The sequence below is a fragment of the Anas acuta genome, chromosome 15 (assembly GCF_963932015.1).
Source record: "Anas acuta chromosome 15, bAnaAcu1.1, whole genome shotgun sequence".
Taxonomy (NCBI): domain Eukaryota; kingdom Metazoa; phylum Chordata; class Aves; order Anseriformes; family Anatidae; genus Anas; species Anas acuta.
In genome coordinates this window covers 4,963,045-4,984,499 of record NC_088993.1, presented here as the reverse complement: position 1 = coordinate 4,984,499, position 21,455 = coordinate 4,963,045, and the positions used below count along the sequence as shown (strand labels likewise).

The 21,455-nt window shown below is 42.9% G+C and overlaps 1 long non-coding RNA gene across 1 annotated transcript in view; it reads right to left on the bottom strand.

Moving 5' to 3' along the window:
- LOC137864860 (uncharacterized) overlaps positions 1-21,455 on the bottom strand; it is a 45,504-nt gene that overhangs the window by 9,587 nt on the left and 14,462 nt on the right. The window contains exon 2 of the long non-coding RNA XR_011101660.1: positions 11,496-11,544. This is a non-coding gene — a long non-coding RNA (uncharacterized lncRNA). The remainder of the gene's footprint in view (positions 1-11,495; positions 11,545-21,455) is intronic.

The following is a 21,455-nucleotide window of genomic DNA, read 5'->3' as shown; positions in this document are numbered from 1 at the left end:
AGGGGGCTGCCCTTCGAGTGGTGGTGACACTGAGGTGCCCCGTCAGCAGGCTCCTGCCAGGTTTACTCATCTCACTCCAGCTTCAGCGTGGAGGAGCCGTGCTGCTGCGGCCCACAGCAAGTCCCATGGTGCTGGGTTTTTCCTGATGCTACTCCCCTGAGTGAGCACGATTACAGGTGCTTCACAAAGGCTTTCCCACACCTTCAGTCTACAGAAGAGGTACAACCTGAGAAAAGCATTCCTGTCGTTTTCCCTAGTGCCCTGCTAAGGATGGCAGGAATCAGGTGCTTACTTTGTAAGGCTGAGGCCTGGCATTCCCTGCGCTGGGACCACATGCACGGACACCCAAATTCCTGCATCTCTCTGGCAGTGTTAAGTGGCTAATCCTCTACGTGCTGGACTGGGGTGCTGCCGTTGATCCTCTGCCACAGAAAGGAAGAAAATTCCAAAAAGAAATTATCCTGAGGCCTCCAGCCATGATCTTAATCCTTTGAGAAGCCTAAAATCAGGCCAGAATTCTTCATGCAGCAAAAGAACAAGGAGGTTTTGTTTCTGAGGTTGCTAAAGCAATGTTTATTTCATAAGCCCAGATCCACAAACATGAGAGGAGAAGAGATCATACTGCCAGAGGGAAGGAAACCCTTTCCTGAAGCAAATGACTGGGCTGTAACACTGCATCCTACAGAGGCAGGGATGATTTATAAAAGAGAAAATATACACAGCTTGGCGATCAAAATAGTTGCCTCAAGATTGCTGAGCTGAGTGAAGAAGTGAAGGGACACAGAAGTGAATCAAAGTCCAGAAATGAAGGCAGAAGACTGCAAATATCCATCCTTCTTCAGACTCTGAGAGAAAATAATATTACCTTTGCCTGCAACTTTTGTTCTCGGGTTTGTGTGTTACTCCTGGGCTGCTAAGGGATGTGTTGTTTCAGGTGCCTGGGTCTCTGCTTTGTGGTAGCACGTGTTGGTCAAGACACTGCCTGCTGCTGTACTGCCCTAAGTATATTTGACCTGCGGCTGTTTTCTCTCCTACAAATAACAGATGAAAGAAATCTAACCAAAACGACAGGCCGGGTTCTCCTCTCAGGCAGAAGCCTCGGCAGAGCAGGTGGGGCCCTGGGGAGTCAGCACGGCTGTGTAGTGGTGTCCTGGTGCCCATAGGCCCCTGAGCCTGATTGTCTGCAGGTCCCTGCCCCAAGCAGAGAATTACCATCTAAACCAGAAACACCCGTTTTTACCAGACAAAAAGATGTAGTGGATGCTCTGTGAGTGCACTTTTTAGCCAGGCAGCTCTGAGCAGATCCTGTTTCCTTGCAAATACCACACTGCAGAAGGACTGGAACCAGGGAAGCCAAGCCTGGCTCTGACCCGCCACCATCAACTGTTGTCTCATTAATTGCAAGATTTGCTTTTATTTTATTTACCACATGAGCCCAAATGGAAGCCTGAGGATCTATTTGCAGATCCAGCTATCTAAAGCTCTTCAGCATACATGCTTGTAGGTCCAGCTTTGTATTATTTAGAGCTTTTGCTTGTTGTTTTAGGTTTAATGTGTTTGCTCTCTTGATGGCTCCGTCAATATACATTCTGCACTGAAAAAGTTAAATGTCAATATATATATAAAAAAAGACAGGGCCAAAAATACCCATCCAGAGTGTGGAGATTGAAAGCAAATTGTAGCTTTGTCAATAGTGTGTTTGGAAGCATTTTAAGTAGTGAATCACTTGATGCTAGCTATTGTAAATATTGGTTTAAAGGCGCTATAAAATAGATGGTGCATAGTTAAACCTTCCTCCAAATCCTGATCTATTTACACTACATCACTTAGTTACCTCAGACCCAAAGACCACTGAAGGTAACAGGAGTCTTTACCAAGTCCTCTTCCAGCTTGTTGTAGATTCAGAATATGGACATAATCTTGTGGTAGGGGTGCAGGATGTTTCTTACAGTTTTCATGACATTAAGCATACAGCACTCCAGAACATGCCGTTCATTTTTATTTAGTGCCAGCAGAGAACAATTGTATGGAGTGACTACATTCAAAAAAGAGTATCGCTCCATACCCTACCTGCCCAGCCTTTCATGTATGGTTAGACACTGAAAATGGTATTCATCTCCCATTACAAAGCATAGCATGGGATACAGTGACTGAGGTCTGAATCCTGAGCAGACTTGGACCGAGTATGACTTTGAGCAGCAATCAGGTGAGTCTGTTTGTGCAGAGTCCTTCACTGAATGCTGGATTCAATCAGTAAAGCATTTGAGCTGTGATGCCAAAACAGTGAACCTGAAAAATGATTAATGTAACTTCTGCCCAAGTCTAGCCCTCACGCTGAAGTTTGAAGGAATTCTTTATCACGTTGGCACTAGTCTCTACAAAATCTGTTCTTATTACGTCTTCTCAGTGACATGTAACTGTCCCAATATCTGTACCTTAGATTAAATCCTGATTTAGATTCCAAGGCTCACTTCTGAGGGCAAGATTTCACAAAAGGTTTCACCACAGCCCAGCCAGAATTTCTAAGGATTTACCCTTAAGGATGCATTTGGAAAAGGCTGTCCAGCACTGCCTAGCACTGTCCACTGCTCTTTATTTTATTTTTTAAATGTAGATAACCTAAATAGGAGAAAAGGTTTTAGTTATGGCCAGTGCCTTAAAGTCTGGCTGAAGAAGTTCCTAAAGAATAAAAAGGAAAGGGAAATCAGAGTTTTGATGTTGTTGACCTGAGTGGACCTACATGTATGCAGGTAGGTTTGGAGAGCTTTGCAAGAAAATCCATTCTTCAGTTTTACAGCACGAACCTGATCCAGCCCAAACCTTATGACACCTTGATCTTTGCCTGGAGTACTAGTACATGTATGCTTTCTCCACATGGGGAAAGGAATTTAAGAGGAAAAAAATCCAACAGGAGCATCATTCATGCTCATTTGCTTTTCCTGTAGCTGTCTATTTTACTGTGTCTGCATTTTTACCCCGTCTTCCTGTTTTCCCCCCATCTTTTTCCCAATGAATAAATTGAAAACAATTCTGCTGTGGGCAAGTCTGGAACCTGTCTGGTTCTTAACCCGTGGTTTCCATCACAAGGAAAACTGTGATTAAGGGTGACAGGGCCCTTCGGAGACTGGAAGGTGAGATGGCAGCTGGAGAAGGAAATGACAGGCCTCTAGAATTATCTGCTCCCATAGAACAGGTGTCGGCAATCGCAGAGAAGGCAATGCCTGAAAGTTTCAGTGCTCCAGGCGGCACTCAGAGGGGAAGATGTGTCTGCAAAAGGGCATGTTCACTCAGTTACAGAGTGCATGTGTTGTGCTAAATGTCCTTAAATCCCTCTGGTAATGCAGCCGTCTGTAACAATAAATAGCAAATAACTATTGTCTCCTCTGGGACTACAGCTATCATGCTTCCAAATAGGAGTCATCCTGCTCTGTGTGGAGGTGTAAGAGATCATATATTTACCGTAAGTTCTAAGGAAAAATGCACATAATTTAACCTGCAATCTTAGATTGCTTCTGTTTACACAATTTTGTTTAAAATCAACACTTAAAAATCCCATACAACGGACTCCTCCCAATTGCTCTAAGTTTTAAACACCTGAGAGGTAAGAAATGCTTTTGTGTTAGAAGTGAATGGTGTTATTATTCATCTCCTTCCATTTGCCGTCCTGCCCTCTTGTTTCCAGGGTCCTTTAATCCCCCCCCAAGCAGAGATACAATTTAAAATCCTTCAGTGTGCAATTTTTGTGATTGGTAGGAATATAAGACCATGGATAGAGCTAAGAACTGAGGAATCAAGCAGTTTATGTACATACATAATCTTTTAAGGGTGAACAGCAGCTCACCTACTTTGTTTTAAAATATTCGTGAATATCTCTAGAAATGAGAACATCTAATAATAGCAAATGGTTTTATAAGCTAAGCCAAGACACTCAGTGTCTTGAAAGTATTTTACAACCATGAACATAACTATTCTTCATGATTCACCTGTAAGGTAGCTATCATTATGTCTCTTGTTCAGATGTGGAAAATGGTACCCAGAGAGACTGCAAAACTCAAATAAGTAACATACGGTAACAGACTGGCAGGATTAAAGCAAAAAAAAAAAAAAAAAAAAAAAAGGCCTAATAAATGACAATTATTACCTTCAGCTCACTGCCTGAAATTATCTGAATACTAACATCCCCCCAAAAAACCCCAGACCACCCTTCACCCCAAAACAGAGAGGCAGAACACCCCTAAGAAAGATACCAGTAGTTCAGAGGCTGTACTGAGGTTTTCTAAGCTGGTCACAAGTCTCAAACCAGTCTCAAGCCAGAATAAAAGAATCAGAAGCTCTCCAAAATCTCACATTGTCCCCCATTCCCAGTTATCTGACAGTTTCTTTTACATGTAAACCAGTATTTCTATCCCAGATCTGGGAACAGAATTGAGCAACATAGATGCCTGTTACTTGATTGCTGTTTCCCAATTAGGTGTTTGAACTCTCCAAAGGTTGCAGGGATTTAGAATCTGAATGGTAATGTACAATGGTTTCCATGGTTTTGAAGCAGTCTTTTAGAGACACAAAACCTATTAGATGTGTTGCTAGTAAAGAATGTCTTACTGATCACTGAGCAATGGTGTACTACCAAAGGTCCTCAAGAAGCATGTCACACACACAGTTAAAAGCTGAATTTTGCAGGACATCTGGTGAAGGACAAAACTAGTCTTCCCAGAAGCTGGTAAAAGCCTTCTAAGGTTACTGAAGAGGCCTCAGATTAAGTTACTCATTTAAACCCTTCTTCCAAAAAAACGTTTTTCCTCTTAAGAGCCTTGTATTCTAGAATCACAAACTAGGGAACAGTCCTAGATAACAATCACAAGTTGTGTGGAGTGTAACTTAGAATTCCTGTGCACTTCATCGATGTAATGCATTCGGTCCTTACAGTTCCAAAATCAGCGTTTCATTAGAAACGCTGTCATTAGAAAGATGAAGGCCTACTCGGTGTCTTTTCCTGTGCCTCTGTAAGAGAAGTGAAAAATGGTTTCCTTCTGGCTAGAAGTCTCTCATGTCCACTGTCATGCTTGTCTCAGACATCCAAACAACCAATAACTCCTTCCTTTCCATGGGATGAGGATATCCTTTCCACTCAAGTCTGCCTTCAGGAATGGATCTCCCAAATTATGCCTTTACCTTACATGAAAGTGCTTCTGTCTGTAGTTGTATGGAAGCACTGAGCATTTGTTTCTTCATCACACTTTCTAACAGCTTGTGATCAGCCAGCACACCCACTTGGTGCCAAAAGCCAGTCACAGAACTGTTCTGTTCCAGACACCACAGCCAAAACCTCCTCTTCTATCTGTCCCCTTTCTGTTTCTGTCAAGGCATTTGGAGCAAATGCTTTTGGCTCTGGATCTGAATCACTGTGACTCCTTGTCTGCCCTGAGATACATCATACCGTACCTCCAACCACACTGTACTTAACCAGAAGTGAGCTGCGGTGTTGCCTCTCTGCAGACTCAGGTCATCGCTCATCATAACCCGATGAGGATGATTTACTGCATTTCTTATGGTTTCGTGGGGGCTCTGCTTCAAATTTCTAGAAAACCTGCTCTACTGATAGGAAACAGCTAGTTGATGATGCTTGGTGCCCAGCTTGACTTTCCCCTTCTTCACTCCAAAGAAGTCCCACCAGAAGTTAACAACCACACACCAAACACCTTTTCGTGACGGTCCCTTTCTTTGCTGACTCACAGCTCGTTGGAACAGCTTCCACCGTTTTTCAGGAAGAACTCCTGACATCAGCATCTTCTGTCTTGTCCCTGTAAATATATATTTGCTTTTTTATCTGTATATGTCATGTTCAGCTGCACACACAGAATCAATACTTGCTTCAACTGCTTCCACGCTTGCATTGTTTTATTTCTCTGGAAACTCAGTGCTTCTTATGCCCTCCTCCCCCCCCAGTCTGTAGTCCTCTTGTTCTCTCCAGACATTTGCTTCCTCTTAAGCTCACTATATCGCTGCTGTAGCTGAGATTAGATGGTTTCTGTCAGTTTTATTTCCATGTACTGCATTCCACATAGTGGAGAGGGTCCCGTGTTTTTCAGAGCAAAGTGTCTTGCTATTAAGTGAACTATTTGCTCAAAGGTCACCATGTGCACACAGGCCAGCCTGTGCTTCTTTCAGAGACTTCCTTTCTGCATTTTCTTCTCTCTTGAAGTTTTTCATAGTTCCTATATCTAGGTACACTGAAAAAGCTTGAGAGGACTGTGCCTTCTTGGGAGATTCAGAGAGCCACAGGAGGCAGAGAGGGGACATGGACTATATCCAGCCTTTTTTTTTGACCACATAGGCTGTCATCTCAGCCTGATTCTTCTCAGGCTTCTGAAAACATCTCATTTACAAGGGGTGGGCTGCAAGGCTTAGAAGGGGTATTAGCACAGGCAGTTCCACTACAAGAACATGACGTGTCTTTCCCTCCCATGCCCTCCTTGCCTTCCTGCTGATTGCTCCTAACCCCCACAGAATCACTTCCTATTTTCAGCTTTTTCCAGTAATTTAGCACATACCTTCCACCGCCTTCCCTGTTCCCACACCAGTCTCTTTCCTACGCACTTTCTGTGGCATCCTCCTCCACTCCCCTTCACTGTTACATCTCGCTGTTTATTTTATCTTTCTTTTTTTTTTCTTCTATAATTTTAATGCTCCCTGTGTTTCACTTTAGCTCTTCTTTACTTCTATTATTGCTTATCAGGTTTTGAACTACATAGGTCTTAAAAATCTTAAAGTGATTAAATTATATCCATATATTTTATATTATGATTAAACTCAGATGAAAACTGAATATTGTAATGTTTCAATGTAAATGCCTTGTCAATGGTATCAAAAAGATCAACTTTATCTTAAAGTACTTTAATCAGTACTACAGTTGGGAAGAAGAGTAATCATTTAACAAGACTCACAGGTGCGTGTGTGTATATATGTACATACACACAGATCCATATGCACATACACTCAGAAATAAAACACATGAGGCAGACATAATTGAGTGAACTGTTAAACTCATGGGAGCAAGACGCTTTCCTAGATGTTTACAGTACATTGAATTGTCCACAAAGACAAATATTCACATCCACGTGCTGGCTGGAAACTGCACTTGTGCTGTTTAATGTCTTATTTGAATAGGCAAGAATGTTTCTGTCCTTTCAAAACACAGGGACAGAGGCAACCACCCAAAATCTCCTCTCACTGTGCACCGAGGCGTAATTTTATTAGTCTGCAAGGAGGGTATCTTTCACATGGTCAGATAGCTCTCTAAATCCCTCTCTTCCCTCCCCCCCTGCTTTTTTTTTTTCTTTTCTGATCCACCACATTTAAGACCAAAACCAAAGAAAAGCATCCAATCTAATTCTGTAAGGCTCCCAAACCATGGAGACCAACAATACTGGGATGAGATGTGGCCCCAGAGAGCAAATCATTATACGTGTATGTAAGAAAAAGTAAACCCCACTGATTCTTGTTTACTTTGGCTAGATACCAGTATCCTGAAACAGTGTCAGGGAGATAACGGGGAGAGATCCTCACATATTTTGCCTCAAAGAGCTTTTCCAAATATTTTGTGTTGATTTTCCCTTGTGCGTAAGCAGTTATACAGTTGACTTGCCTAATGTCTATATTAATTTTGGTACGTTTTTAATTAGCAGATAGCTAATTAACGTAATATAAGGTTATCTTGTTAAATGTTAATTGGATATGTAAACATTCTTTACAAGTTAATATTCGGAGGAAAAACATGTAATATGCATTTGCTGCCTGTGTCATTCTGAATTAATTACATGACAGCCAGATTTATCCCTTCCCAACTTGAGAACCCTCAATAAGTACTCTTTAAAGAATCAATTGATACTTAATTAATATGTACTGGCTGTCCTATTTAATTTAAATGAGTTCTTTCAACAAGTTACAGTGTTGCAGAAAGACACAGCATTCCCCCAGTGACACGGAGCATTTTCTGCTGAGAGCACACGAGGGTGCTGTGAGAAAAGGCTCGGTGCCGCCGGCCCATATTTCATCAGTGGGCACACAGCCTCCTCCTTTCTTCCTATCAAAAACAAAAGCTACCCACACAGAAATCTTTATGAAAGTTGCATGTACTGTGCTGTATCTCATTCCGTGGGGCTTCATATTGCTCGGGGCTCTGTGATAGCTCCCTACCTGGATGGTGTTTATTACATTAGATGATGAGGTCAGTAACCTTCTCCCCCGATCAGGTAGGGAGCGAGGTCCACATTCCTTCACTCCCCTTTTATGTTATCTTCATAACATCCACTGATGAGATACGTGTAGATTTAGCTCATTGTTTCGGTGCATTGATATTCCTAGCTACAGGAGAACAGCATGATTGAGTCCCTGAGGGGCTGAATTCTGGGATGGATGCATGGCAACGATGTTCACGTATAATTTATTATGTGTATGAAATCCTTAACATCAGCAAAATGGTCGCAGAGTTTGCCTTCCCTTTCATCATGCAATAAGGGTGTTAATGAATAAGAAACATCTCTGCATGCTGCAGTTTAACACATTCCGTGCCCAAGCAGCGGCAACAGGGATCTGAACAGCTAGTCTGTCTGCCCAGCTACTGATTTCTTCTGCTATCTGGCTGCTGCAAATGACCGTGGTTTTAATTTCTAGAGGGTTTTATCTCCAGCAATCCCTAAGCACTTTATAAATAACAATTAACTATCACCATGCTTGTGTGGTAGAAGTATTACAGGCAGGTTAACTGAAAAACTAAGGTGAATTTTCCTGCCAGAAGTCACAGTGTGATACAACAGCAGCTCCCAAGAACTCTGACTCAGTTTCTCTAAACACAAGACAACTCTTCCTTGTACAGGTAGGTGCACTCACAGTCCTCTCTCAATGACAGGTGACCTGTCATGACAGAAAAAATAAAACCCTATGAATTCATACTGGACCCTGTAAGTGAGGGCCTGGTCTGACTCTCTGAAGTCAATACAAAAGATCCTTTTACCCTCATCTGGTTTCAGAGAGAAATGCTGAAGATTAAGGGCCAGATTTTCCTAAGCACACAGACCCTGGGCCTGCAGGAACTTCAGGGGGAGTTTTAAGTGCTCGGCCTTTCCAAAACCTCATCCAAAGGCTTGCCCACAGTCACACAGGCCATCTTCAGTGTTACGGCAGCAGTAAATCTCTCCGATTGTCTTGTCTCCAAGCTTGCTAGTGTTACTAAATTTTTCTCTAAGGAGCTTTGCTCCAGTTGTTGTAGCTGAGGAAGCTGTTCTTTCAGCTTGAAGCAGCTGAAAGAATCTGAATACCTTGTATTGTAATCACTAAATACCACTTTTCTACTGGATGTAAGCAGAACACCTATTTTTAGTTAAAAAGCTGCTGTTAGGTTACACAATATCTTTTATGGCTAAGTAATGCAGCAAGCTGGCACAAACCAAATGGTACTTGACTGTTTGCAAATTGAACAGCAACACAAGCAGCAGGTGGTCACTCATCTCCAGGCTTTCATGCCGATCACCACAATAACAGCTACAATAATAATACTAAACAAATAACATTCAGCAATCTATTTTTTTCTTTTATTTTCTTTCCTTTTTTATTTTTTATTTTTTTAAGAGGGTTTTTAATACTGAAGACTCACTTTTACAATCCATTTTCAGACAGTTACTACCTGTAGCTTTAAATTTATTATCACTTTCTCTATTTTCCTATTGTGGAAAGTTAGAATTAGTATCCCTGTTGTCAAGGCCTTTAGATCAGCTACATACCTGGAGCTCCAGGGTGCCTCTTTATTGTACATCACTACTGCACCAAGTTTTGTCTAGAGAGAATTTTTTAGTCTTGTAAGCCCTGAAAGTAGGAAGGCACGGCCTACTTTAAAACATCCAGGAATCATGACTAAGAATTGCTAAAATAGGCATATATGACAGCACTATTCTTACTGAATTTCTCCCAGCTTCACTAAGTATTTAACTTATCTATTTAACTTTCCGATGTCTATAACTCTAGGCAGGGGAAGAACTGAATATTCACTTACTTTGGGACATTTTATAGACTGTCTCTGTGTAGATACCTGTGAAGAAATCAGATTATCATGGAGCAGCCAGGAATTTTAAACTGGAAACTGGAAGTTAGGTTGAGAAAATCTCGATGCCCAGAAATGCTGAAAATGTGCCTACCTCCATTAATACTGGCCTATCTTTTATTATTGTTATATTATTATGACTACTTTTATTATGATTACTTTTATTATTATTACATACAGCCAGACTGCTATTTCTTTGTCCCCGCTAAAGAGCACCAGTGACCATGAGGACTCCTCAGGGCGGAAGGTGCTGGTCAACGCAGAGATGGCCCAGCCTGCCCCTGAATCAGGCTGAATTCAGTTTTCGTAGTTCTTACCATTAGGCACTTCAAATGTCTGCTGTTAGATTTACTGTGGGGAGAGATTGCCTCTACAGTCATTTATTCTAACAGGACACTGAGAGCATATCAGTTACAGACCAACAGACATTGGTCCCTATGTGACAGTTCCCACGTGCTTGTCAGACTCCCGTCCCTGCTGATGCTGATGTGCACTAACAGCCCAGTACAGGAGGATCCAGCACTGTAATAGCATTAACTGCTTGGTTAAGTCCACCCATGTGGTGAGGATGACACTGGTGCAGAATGAAAGGTCTGAGATAAATGGCAGCTCAGGTGGAGAAGGAATAAAAAGAAGCTGATGAAGGGAAATTCTAAAAGAATCTTCTGGGTCTGGAGGAAAAGGGTGAAAGCAAACATTAAGAAAGCAAAGCCAACGGAGGATGTTTCTCAACAAAATTTAGTTTTATGTGCACAGTAGTATTTATATTGTGCATAAAAGCCTTCCCAGGGGTGCTACAAGGCTTACCCTAGAGTAATGCAACACCTAATTATCACTATTAGAAAACAATGAAAGATGATATTAATGCCAAACATATAAAGCAGTTACAAAGTTTAATTTTTAATCATTCTCACTGCATTCCCATGAAATTTCAGATCCCCAGAAGCAAACAGCATACAAATGCATCCTAACAAGTGTAACATAGCAGTTTACTTCTGTTAGAAACAAGCTACTCCTTCATCTGAATATTGTTTGCCCCAAAATATGCTTCCAGGAGTCCTACGACTATGAATTCATGCCAAGTATGTTTTGTTGAACAAAAGAGAAAAGACTATATTGAAAAATATTCAAATGTTGTTTGAACTGTTTGAAACTGGATTTCCCTGATCCACTAAAAATTAAAATCTGTACAAAACAGGTTAATAGGGGATTTTCGGTCTGAGACTCTGAAGTAAGAGCGAGCAATCAGATGCAGTTCCAGAGCACAGAGATGGGACACATCCACATGTAACACAACTGCTGCTTTTGCACACACCTGGTTGGTGTAACGAGCACTTGGTACCAACAAAAACTAGCCATTATTATAAAGCAGGAAAAAGAATTAAAAAGATTTACTGACCGCCCTTGAAAGCAGATGCCATGGGATTGCAGATTACCAGCAGGCCAGCCTGAAAAAGAAACAGATATTGTACTCTTCCCTGTGTAACATACACGGAGATTGCCGAAACTGCTCTCAAAGAACTGTAATTCCCAGAACTGACAACCCCAAAGATCATACAAATACTTAAAGTGAAGCATTAAACAGGGTCTTGTCGGCTGAGTGGCATGTCTGTTAAACCTTCTAAAGCAACACAATCAACTACTGTCAGAAAATTCAGATTCATATTTGTGTCAACATTTGTGCTCTCCAGTGTCAGCTGAGATATCCTCTTCTATGCTTGTCTCCTGAAATGATTAGTAGACCTTGGGAGAGTGAAAGCTATTTTTTGTGAGCAGCTGGTTCTGATATTGTAAAATGAATCCACTACGCATTCCTCTCAAATCTAGTGACAGGTGGGATTTAAATCAAACATGTCTGGCATTTCATGGAGAAGGGAAGAAAGTAGGGACTTCTACACCAAAGGCTGTGTTTTTCAAAAGCTCTTCCATCTCTGAGGCAGAGAGGGATCCAAAGCCCCCACATAACCCCCTTCCTGGAGTCTAGCACTTCGCTTCAGGAGGTAGGAGTTGTGTCGCTTGCCCCAGCCTTGCTGTACACCACTGAGTTTGGTCCCTGCCTCCAGAAGGGGATAACACAGAGGTGGGTTAGCAGATGGGCTGGAGCCGTGCTTATGCCTGCCTGTGTAGGGCTGAGGGAGCACATTTGCTGAGGAGGCTTTGCAGACCTACCACCGCCTACTGAACACAGTCTTCACGACACAACGCCAGCTTGGGGACACTTCCAGGACTAAAGCAGGGAGAGGGCAAGAGTGAACAGGGTGCAGGCAGGACATAGCCCTGAACCAGAGCAGATGCTGCCCCTCTTCAGAAAGGGCGGCTGCGTGGCCATGTGGGTGCTCCTTGGGCTTCACTGGCTGCCATGACACAGAAGCTCCTTAAGTGGAATTAAAAGCCCTCTCTGCCCTTAACATACATGAGAACAAAATTAATTTCTTAAGCAATATGCTCTCATTTTGTGGAACTTCAAAGAAAGCTCAAACTCCTTGTTCCTACACGAATAACCCAGTTTGACTATTATAATATTAATAAATGCATTAGAACTATTTTTAAGTAAGCAAAGACTGAATGATAGTCATCCAAATTAATGAAGGGTATGAACTTAAAATTGATTATGTAAACCACACTAAATCCCTGCACAGATTTAATGATTTAAATTCAAATTTAATTTAGATTTAACTCAAACACCAACTTGAATTAAAGCCACTTTAGTTCTGAATGAGAGTGCCCAGAATGGGCTTTAGTATAGGTTAACAAATCTGCTCTGTGCAAAGATTTTCTTGAACTGTGTTATTTTTCCTTAATGCCATTAAGTCAGTAGTCAGAAGATTGAATGCATTGGGCTCTGAAAGGCAGCCTGTGTTTGGAAGTAGAGGCTGACTCACCAAAATGTATAAGCAGCCCCTAGCTGTATGCGTAGAAGACTTACTGATGTTTTTAAGCTACTTAAATCCCTCAAACAGACCTAGGACTTGCACCTCTTGAATGAAGCGGTGCAGTGTGCTTTGAAGGACAGTGGGCTGATGCCCTTTTACCACAGCATGCTTCCCCACCATAGAATCATGGAATGGTGACAGAGATAAAGGCTTTAGGCTAAAGGACCTGAAGAGAGTGTTGCAAAGGAAAGAAAGTTCCCACGTCACTGATTTCCCTTTTTGGAGTCCACAGAAACACCACACATAAAAACCACAATAATAATAATAATAAAAGGCAACAAAGGGAAACTTGACTGACGTACAAAGGAGACAAGCCCCAGATCTTTCTCTGCTGCAAGAGCTTTGCTTCCCTCACTTAAATGTCTTAATATATTTATTTATTTATTTATTATTATTATTTATTTATTTTTCTGAAAATTTTATCTTACATATTTAGTTCACTGACCAGGAAAGCCATCAGTATATTTCTAGTAAGTTCCTCACAGACTATGACCTGGTAAGACAGCAGAAGGTGCACACAAGCCGTAGCTTCAATGGTAGCCAGAGCTTATTTCTTAGCTGCACTCTGCAGTTGCAATCATCCATCGGGATTTAGTTGCAAGCCTGTTTCACATTAGCAATGCAGCATTGTACTGGTCCTACTGTGTGCCTTGGGGTGCAGTGTCCATGGCGGGGCCTGTGTGAGGAGGCCCGAGGCTGCCCGCTGCTGGTCCCAGCCTGCTCCAGGCCCCGCAGAGCCCCTCGGTGCCAAGGGGACACAGATGTCAGCCGGGGCAGGGCAGGAGGGGCTCCAGGCACAGAGATTCCCCTGCAGGCTGAGCAGGCCCATGGGGGAGCAGCGCAAGGAGCAGCCGGGAGGTGCAGGCACAGCCCCATGTCCAGCCCTGCTCGGGCAGGGGAGGTAAGGTCAGGAGGGAAGGCATGAGGCTGAGCCTGGGGAGAAGGAGGGTTAGAAGAAACGTGTTTTTGTTGTTTCTGCTTTGTTTTTAACTGACAAGAAATTAATTCTTTAATTTCTTGAGTCTTTGTTGCTTCAGATGGTAATTTGTAAGTGACCTTCCTGCCTTTATCCTGACCAGCATCTCCACCTTACTCTCTCCCCTGTCCTGCTGAGAGGCAAGGGAGAGCCCGGCCGGGAGGAGACCAGCAGCTGGCCATGGCCACCCAGCCCCGGGATGCATCGTGGCCAACTTAGCACAGGTGTGCAGGGATGCTCAGAAAGCTGTGACAGACACGCAAACCTCTGTCTCATAGCAAAGATACAGGACAGTGCTCTGGCAGACACCTGGAACGACCTCCTGAGGCAGCAGGAGGGATGGGTACGTCCTCTGTTCTTTCTTTCTTTTGTGTAATCAAAACAGGAATGGGAGGAAGAGATGGATCAGGGCCATGTAAGCCATAAGCTGACACTTCCTGAGAAGCTGAGGGCAAGACAGCTTCCACTCTTTCATGGAGAGGGTTTTGCTTGAATAAGTTTCTGGCTCAAGTTTCTGGGGACAGAACGCAGGCTGGCAAGGGAGCCTTTCCAAGCTGCCTACCCTGAGCAGGCTGGATTTCTCTTTAAGAAAGCACACACTGTACTCCGGGTTAATGGTACGTGTTAAGCTAGAACATCTGCTTATGAAGAGATAGATATGCTGAAACATTTACTGATGTTTTGCTTCCTCCCCTTGTGTCACCTGAAATCTATCATCTCACTACGGTATCCCAGTGCAGTCCTGCTTGCAGATCTAGGGAAGCGGGGCAGTGGTGCACAGCTTTTAGAAAATGATTAGTGATCTGTCAGGGTAATGTCTAAACATGGGCACTGACTCAGATGTGTTACCTATAAATCTGTTCATCAGCAGCTGAGGAACATATGTGCCTCTTCTTCCTTAAACATAAAAACATTAATTACATTATATTGTACCACAGTAATGGGCAATGTGGTGACAGAAGCTTGCCAAAACTTTAATTTTAACCATAAATCTGGAGGGTCTGAAATGGCAATTCAAGCTGCTTTAAAAGATGAAGATAAAGCTTATGTCTGGTGTGTAGGAGAAGTTGATGGGGGGAGGGAGAAAGGCATGGAGAATTAGTGCAGAGGCTGAAACATTGGAGAGTACCATGGTAATACTACAGTCTTCCCTGGGCAAAGGATAGGAAAGAACAAATTGCAGTTCACTAACAGCTACTCTTCTGACTTTCTCCACTTGTCTTGGTGTAAAGAGGTTTATTCTCTCCTACTATTTAGTCGTGTTTTCATACTGCTTGTTTTTGCTGCCCCTCCTTTTCTCCTCCTCAGCGTAATCACAGAGGGAATACTGGACAAGCAGCTCTTGGTGTCGTTTCTGTGGCTAAATTTTTATTTTGGACAGAGCTGTTGTGGAGAAAAGCTGAGGCACAGCATGGAACTCACTCTGTCCTTTGTACCTGGATAAGGAGCATCCAGATTATTTATCAACAGAAAGAGAAGAAATATGGAAATGTGTGTATACTATTGAATATGAAAGGCACCACAAATACATGCTGCTGCATTATGTACTGTTCAAAGGGTTTATAAGATGAAGCAGTCCAAGCTGGGAAAGACGGTGTAGAAGGCAGCAGCTGCCAGTGCCCCACACCACTGCTTTTCCCACGTGTACTCATTCCAGCACTGAACCAATCCTGCCTGGCTGCAGGTGTTGTAAATCAGCTGGTGCCTCTGACATCAGCGTGAAAACGGACGGGCTAGAGATATCTGCTGCAGTGACCCCAGTCTGCCCCATTATGCCACGGGTAAAAGGGCAATCACTTCTCTGCCTGAACTGACCTTCATTTTAGGATTTGCCTGCAGTGTTTCAGAGCCATGTGGCTTCTTAGGTTACAAATCTAAAATGTGGCAGCAGCCTGTATCAAACAGAGGGCTGTTTTTGGTACTGGGTCTCTAAAACCTTGTCTCCCTGTCCCTTGTGTCCACCCTTTAAGGAGGGGTAAAATACACAGGAGATGGGCTCTACTGAAGGGAAGCCTATACCCTTGTCATTTATTTTTTCCCTAATTCTTCTCTCTCATACCAATGTCACCTCTGCAAGAGCGACAAAGATGATGCCACTTGTCTGCATAAGAAAACAAGCACAACTAAAGCAGAACAAACTGTTCAGTGTAATGCCTCTTGTGGGCACAATTCCAGAAGGACATTTTCCCTTTGGAAAGGCAGCTATGTAGTCACTATTGCTCTACAGTCCTATTCCTCTTTGCTTTACCTTTGCTGGTCATTTTGCTTGGGTAAGAAGCCCTGCAGCAGGTTACCTTTTTGGCAGTTTGTGAAAGGGAAGGAACTATTTCAAACAGAGCATCACATGTTTTTAAAACAACAGAAACCTACAGACAGCTTGTATTCACTCAGAGGCTGTTTCCCTGCTCTTTGCTCCAGGATATGTCTCTCATAAGTAAGTATGTGCCTTCCATCTTCTGTAAGTAGTAACTCAACCCCTTCCATGCTGCTGCTTCCTTCTGACAGAAAAAACTTTCAGAAACTCAGCAAGCATTTGAACTACAAATGCACTGGCCCCGACCAAGCAGTGCTTTAATCCGTCTGCATTCAGCTTCAACTAGTAATGTTTCTGCAGCTATTAAAGGGCAAAAAGCTGTAGTTCCATGTACAAATAATCCAGGCCCAGGCTGCACAGGTCCCAGATAAAATATGTAGCTATTAAGAAATTCCATAAGGTCGATGATTTTTTTTTCCCCCCAAAGCAAGAACCATGACATGGAAAATGCTTTCTATTTGCCTCTTGGCTAAAGCAACTTCACTGGCTGCCAGCTCCATTAGCCTAGAGAAGAGTGTGCTGCGGCCGACGACAGCAACCCATCTGACACCAAGCGCGGAGCGGGGTGCGGGGCAGAGCTTGCAGCTGCTGTGTGGGGCGTTCCTCCCCTGTCAGATCAGCACGGGATGTATCTATCATAAAGCAGAACACCGAACAGTCACTGTGCACCGGACAGCAATATTTCATTTCATGCATCATTAAGAACCTGCATTGATTCCAACTAGTCATATAACCTCATAGTGCACTCACTTTAAAGCAAAAAGGAAAAAAAAAATCTCTCCTTCCCAAGTCACTAGATAACTTTAAAACTTGTGTACCTGAAGAAATTGGCTTTCTTAGCATCATCTGTCTTGGGGACCACGACGCTGAGTGTGGTACACTATGACTTGGAAAACAGCAGGGACCCCAGGCACGTTCTGTGTTTCAGTGTAGCCTGGGTTTGTTTACCGCATTCACTTTGCTGTCATGTGTTTGCAGGAGGTCTTATCTACTCACCAGTTTGATTTGGAATAAAGCTCAGTTCAAATGTAATAAAAAGAGAAGGAAAATATCACAAGAGAATAAAATATCAGCTTAACTAGTGCTGGTGTCCCCAGCCAGCTGAGCTGGCTATGAAACACGTGCCACTGGGCAGCCTTCTTTGGCCCACTTGTCCAGTACCACCAGGTGACAGCACTGAGGACAGCAGTAAGAGAACTATCAGCTTAAAAAGTAACACCACTTCCCAGGAGAAGGCAGAGTGCCCTTGTGCTAGAAGTGTAGAGGTTACAGAGCACCCCCTCTCTTTCCAGCCTCCAGGAGAATGGTTGGACCACGTATGATGGCCTTCCCCAAGGTCTTCTCTGGCCTGAGATGGCATTTTCGAGTCCACTGGGAACTCAGTTTGAGGTGAAAATGTGCCAGTGTGATCTGGGAAGACAGCTGGCTTCAAAAAAATATCTTCCTGTCTCTTTTCAGCGGTCATTGCTCACTTCTAACCATGGTCTTTGGCACATTACTGACCTTTCTTACTCAACTTTCCCCACACACCTGTTACTATCAAAAGGAACCTGCAAATGTTCATCAGTTAAATAAAGGAAGTCTGAAGACTGAAAGTGCCACACAGTTGCTAAACTCAAGCTATCTAGGAGGAATGTTCCTGCTTGTTTACACTAACAGTCCCTCCTCCTCAACTTGAGAAATGGGACAAAAAGATGAAAGTCTCACCTACTTCATTACATCAGCTGCTCTTATGGCATCCGTCATCCCAGCAAGAAACAATCTTTGAAGGCTTATTAGCTGTCTTCAAAAGGAGAGACTGCCTCTTATCTGTACATCACCCTGTCCCAGCATGTGGGGCAGTGCGCTACAATGAACAGTTTCACTTTAATATATTCTTTGCTATTTGAATGAGGCATGATATTCTTTATAAGGTACGTGGCAAAGACTGGCAGAGGTGCCAACTCAGTGACTGAACAGGCTGGGTTTACTGTATGTAACATAGTCCAGGGTAGAATAAGAGCCTTGCGTCCGTTTGTCTATAATTTCACAACAAAAATTGCCTTTTCCCTCTATTTTATTCTCATTGCCACTGTTTGACTTTTTTTTTCTTTTCTTTTTTTTTTCTCCTATCTCTTCAGGTCCCAAAGCATCTGGTGGCAAATCAAACATGGTAAAATGTTGGTTTTGAGCTTAATAATATTTTCCAAGTCATTTATTTACCAAATGCTCTTGGTGGAAGTGTTTTGTTCTGTATGTTAACAGGTGGTGTATACTCAATCTGAATGTATGGGCAATCAAATCATAGCAACAGGGGAGTCCCTCTGGGTGCTAAAGTTGGACAAGTCCTCATAAATTCAGAGGCTGAATATTTTGAGTATCTGAGCCTCCTGGCCACTCCTGCTCACAAGCACACGCATGGATTTCGTTATCACATTCCTTTAACTGTTCTGGCTTTGCTTTGCGGTGCCTACTTCATTTATATTGCAGACCTCAACAATCTCCAGAAACAGTCTTCAACACTGAAGTTGCTGCTACAGAAACAGCAAGAGCAGGAATTGACAGCCTCTATCAAAGAGAACAGCTAATGGTCTCATCCGATACAAAACTTCAGCTAAAAATTCAGCTAGGATTCAGCTAGAAAGATGCCTGCTCATCTTTCTTCAGCAGATCCAAGACTTTTTGTGCTGTCTCCTTGGAAAGCTGAGGTTATTTTTAGAGCTTGCCAGATGCATCTCAGTCTTCAGAGGAATTCCTTCACATTCTCCTATTTTAATAAGTACAGATCTCAAAAGAAACAGAAATAACAAAAATGTTTAATTGCTATTCTATCTACTACAGCCTTTGGATGAGTTCACAGCTGAGTACAAGCTTCAGCTAAATTCTATACGACAAAGAAGACGAACAGAAAAACATTACAAGCAAAGTAGCATTTTTTTTAATGGGAAAACCACATCTTTCTTAGAGTATTTTGCCTGATTTCTTATTCTTAAGAGTACCTGCAGAAATGTGGAGTTGCCCATCATAACACCTCTAACACCAAAACATAAAGGGTCTTTGCAATGTTCTACTCTTTATAAAAAAACACTAGAAAAATTGTTATGTCCCTGTTATTCAACAAAAGAGAAATTCATTACACAAGTATCAGAGGGCCTGTCATGACCCTTCTAACTTCAGAAGGCTGGAAAAAAATCAAACTCTAAGCTTAGACATGGAGTTTTTTTTTTTTTCCTTCAATCCACCAAACAACAGGAGCAGATGCAGATTATTTTTTGGATAAGACATCCCTGTTTTGGAACGATTTCACATGCTAACTTTGCTTGGGAACTGCTCCTGTTGGTGACCATGTGTTCAGCACATCTGCTTTGGCTTGTTGTTTTCTCTGAGACTGACAATATTGTGGCAAGACGTCAGAGTGAATTGAGGTGAAGAAAAAGGAAAAGGAAAATTAACATGAAAGAGCTGCATTGCAAATCCAAATGAACCCTGAGAGACTTTCCATCCCTTGATCCTCCATGTGTATATTAGGCTATGTGTAGAGGGATTTGAAGAGGTGGGAGGAATTGACAGGCTTGAAGTAATATCTGGGCTTGTCTTGTCACAGTCAAAAACTCAGCTCGAGCAGACATGCTGGGAGGACATTTCTGACTTCTTGCCCATGGGAGAGGATGCCTTCAAAAAGTTGGGAAAATCCTGCCAATGACTCATCAAGGCTAGTTTCACTGTTCACTGCATAATGCACTCATTCATCAAACTGAAAGGATTTCAATCAATATTGTCAAACTAAAAAGTTATGTATTATATACACATGCACACACAAGTGCACTCAGTTATGCATAACATATGTGATGGCCATCATCAAATAAATTACAAAGCTGGGTGCCAAACTGAATTTACCAAAAATCACTATCTCTACCTGTCCCTTATTTGCACTGAAATTCCCATATAAAATTCAGTAATTCTCATCTATTTCAAAGAATCATCAATTAATAAAAACATTTGAAAACTAAAACAAACCAGGAACTTTTTATTTCTTTCTTTAGCCTATAGGTCCTTTACCAAAATCACACCTCCAAAGATGTTTACCAGGCAGCAGTCAGTCCCACCATGGAGCACGTCAGAAGCCAAGTCAGCAAAAGCTCAGTTTGGGTGACAACATGATACTCTGAATAACACGAACATTTACCCAAAATCCAAGGCTACCTCTCGCCTAGTAATAGTTTCAGAAAACAACCAATAGTAGGTAACTGCTGCCTGATCATTACGTGATCCTTACTTGTGGAAACGTGGGTGTAAGCAGGGACTGAGTGACATGAGCAGGAGGATACAGGAGCCCTGGGTTCTGCTCCTCATTCAGTCTCTATCCCAATGTCTGTAAAGAGGGAAGTGATAAGAATAAATATTGATTCCCGTAACACTTGCCTCCTTTGGACCATAGATAAAGCTGGTTGGAAAGAGAAAAAGGGATAAAATAAGGATTTTCTGTGGCCATTACCAATTCAAGAAAATTTAAAGAGTGCTTGAAAAATAACCTGATTTTCTAAAATAAAGGCCACACTTTTAAATCCTTCCCCGGATTCCTGACACCTCAGCAGCTCTGCTTCATGGCAACATGCCTGATAAGTAAGAGCCTGAAGACCTTGTTTTAACCATTTGTGGCTCCTCAGATGCCCAGATGTCCAGGTCCTGTGGGTGCCAGCAACCCTCAAAGGCCCCGAAGCGCCTCAGCAGCAGCCTCCACCCACACCCATGGCGCCCAGAACCTGCTGAAGCTTGGGCCCTAGAGCCCAGTCAGGGCCTGAGCTATGCTGTAGGGCACCAGCTCCTGTGGGCTGCTGCTCCTGACTCCCCAGATGGACTCAAGGCCTGGCTCAGCCCCTCACCTGGCCAGGGACTGCTCGCGGGCCCTGCTACCAGCCCTCGGTTCTCCCAGTTGTGCTCAGGCAGAGCTGCGCTGCCTCAGCTTCCTGACTGCTTATCTCACGGAGCTGCTCTGCTCTTGCTGCTCCCTGACACTAGGGTTTGAGGTCTGATGCAGCCAGCTAGGCTGTCATTCGGGGTTTCAGTCAAGAAGCTTGAAGCTTGGGGTGTTAATTGTGACGGGAATCAAACCTTGGTTTATTGCTGCTGCTCATGAAACAGAATTGCAGACCTTCT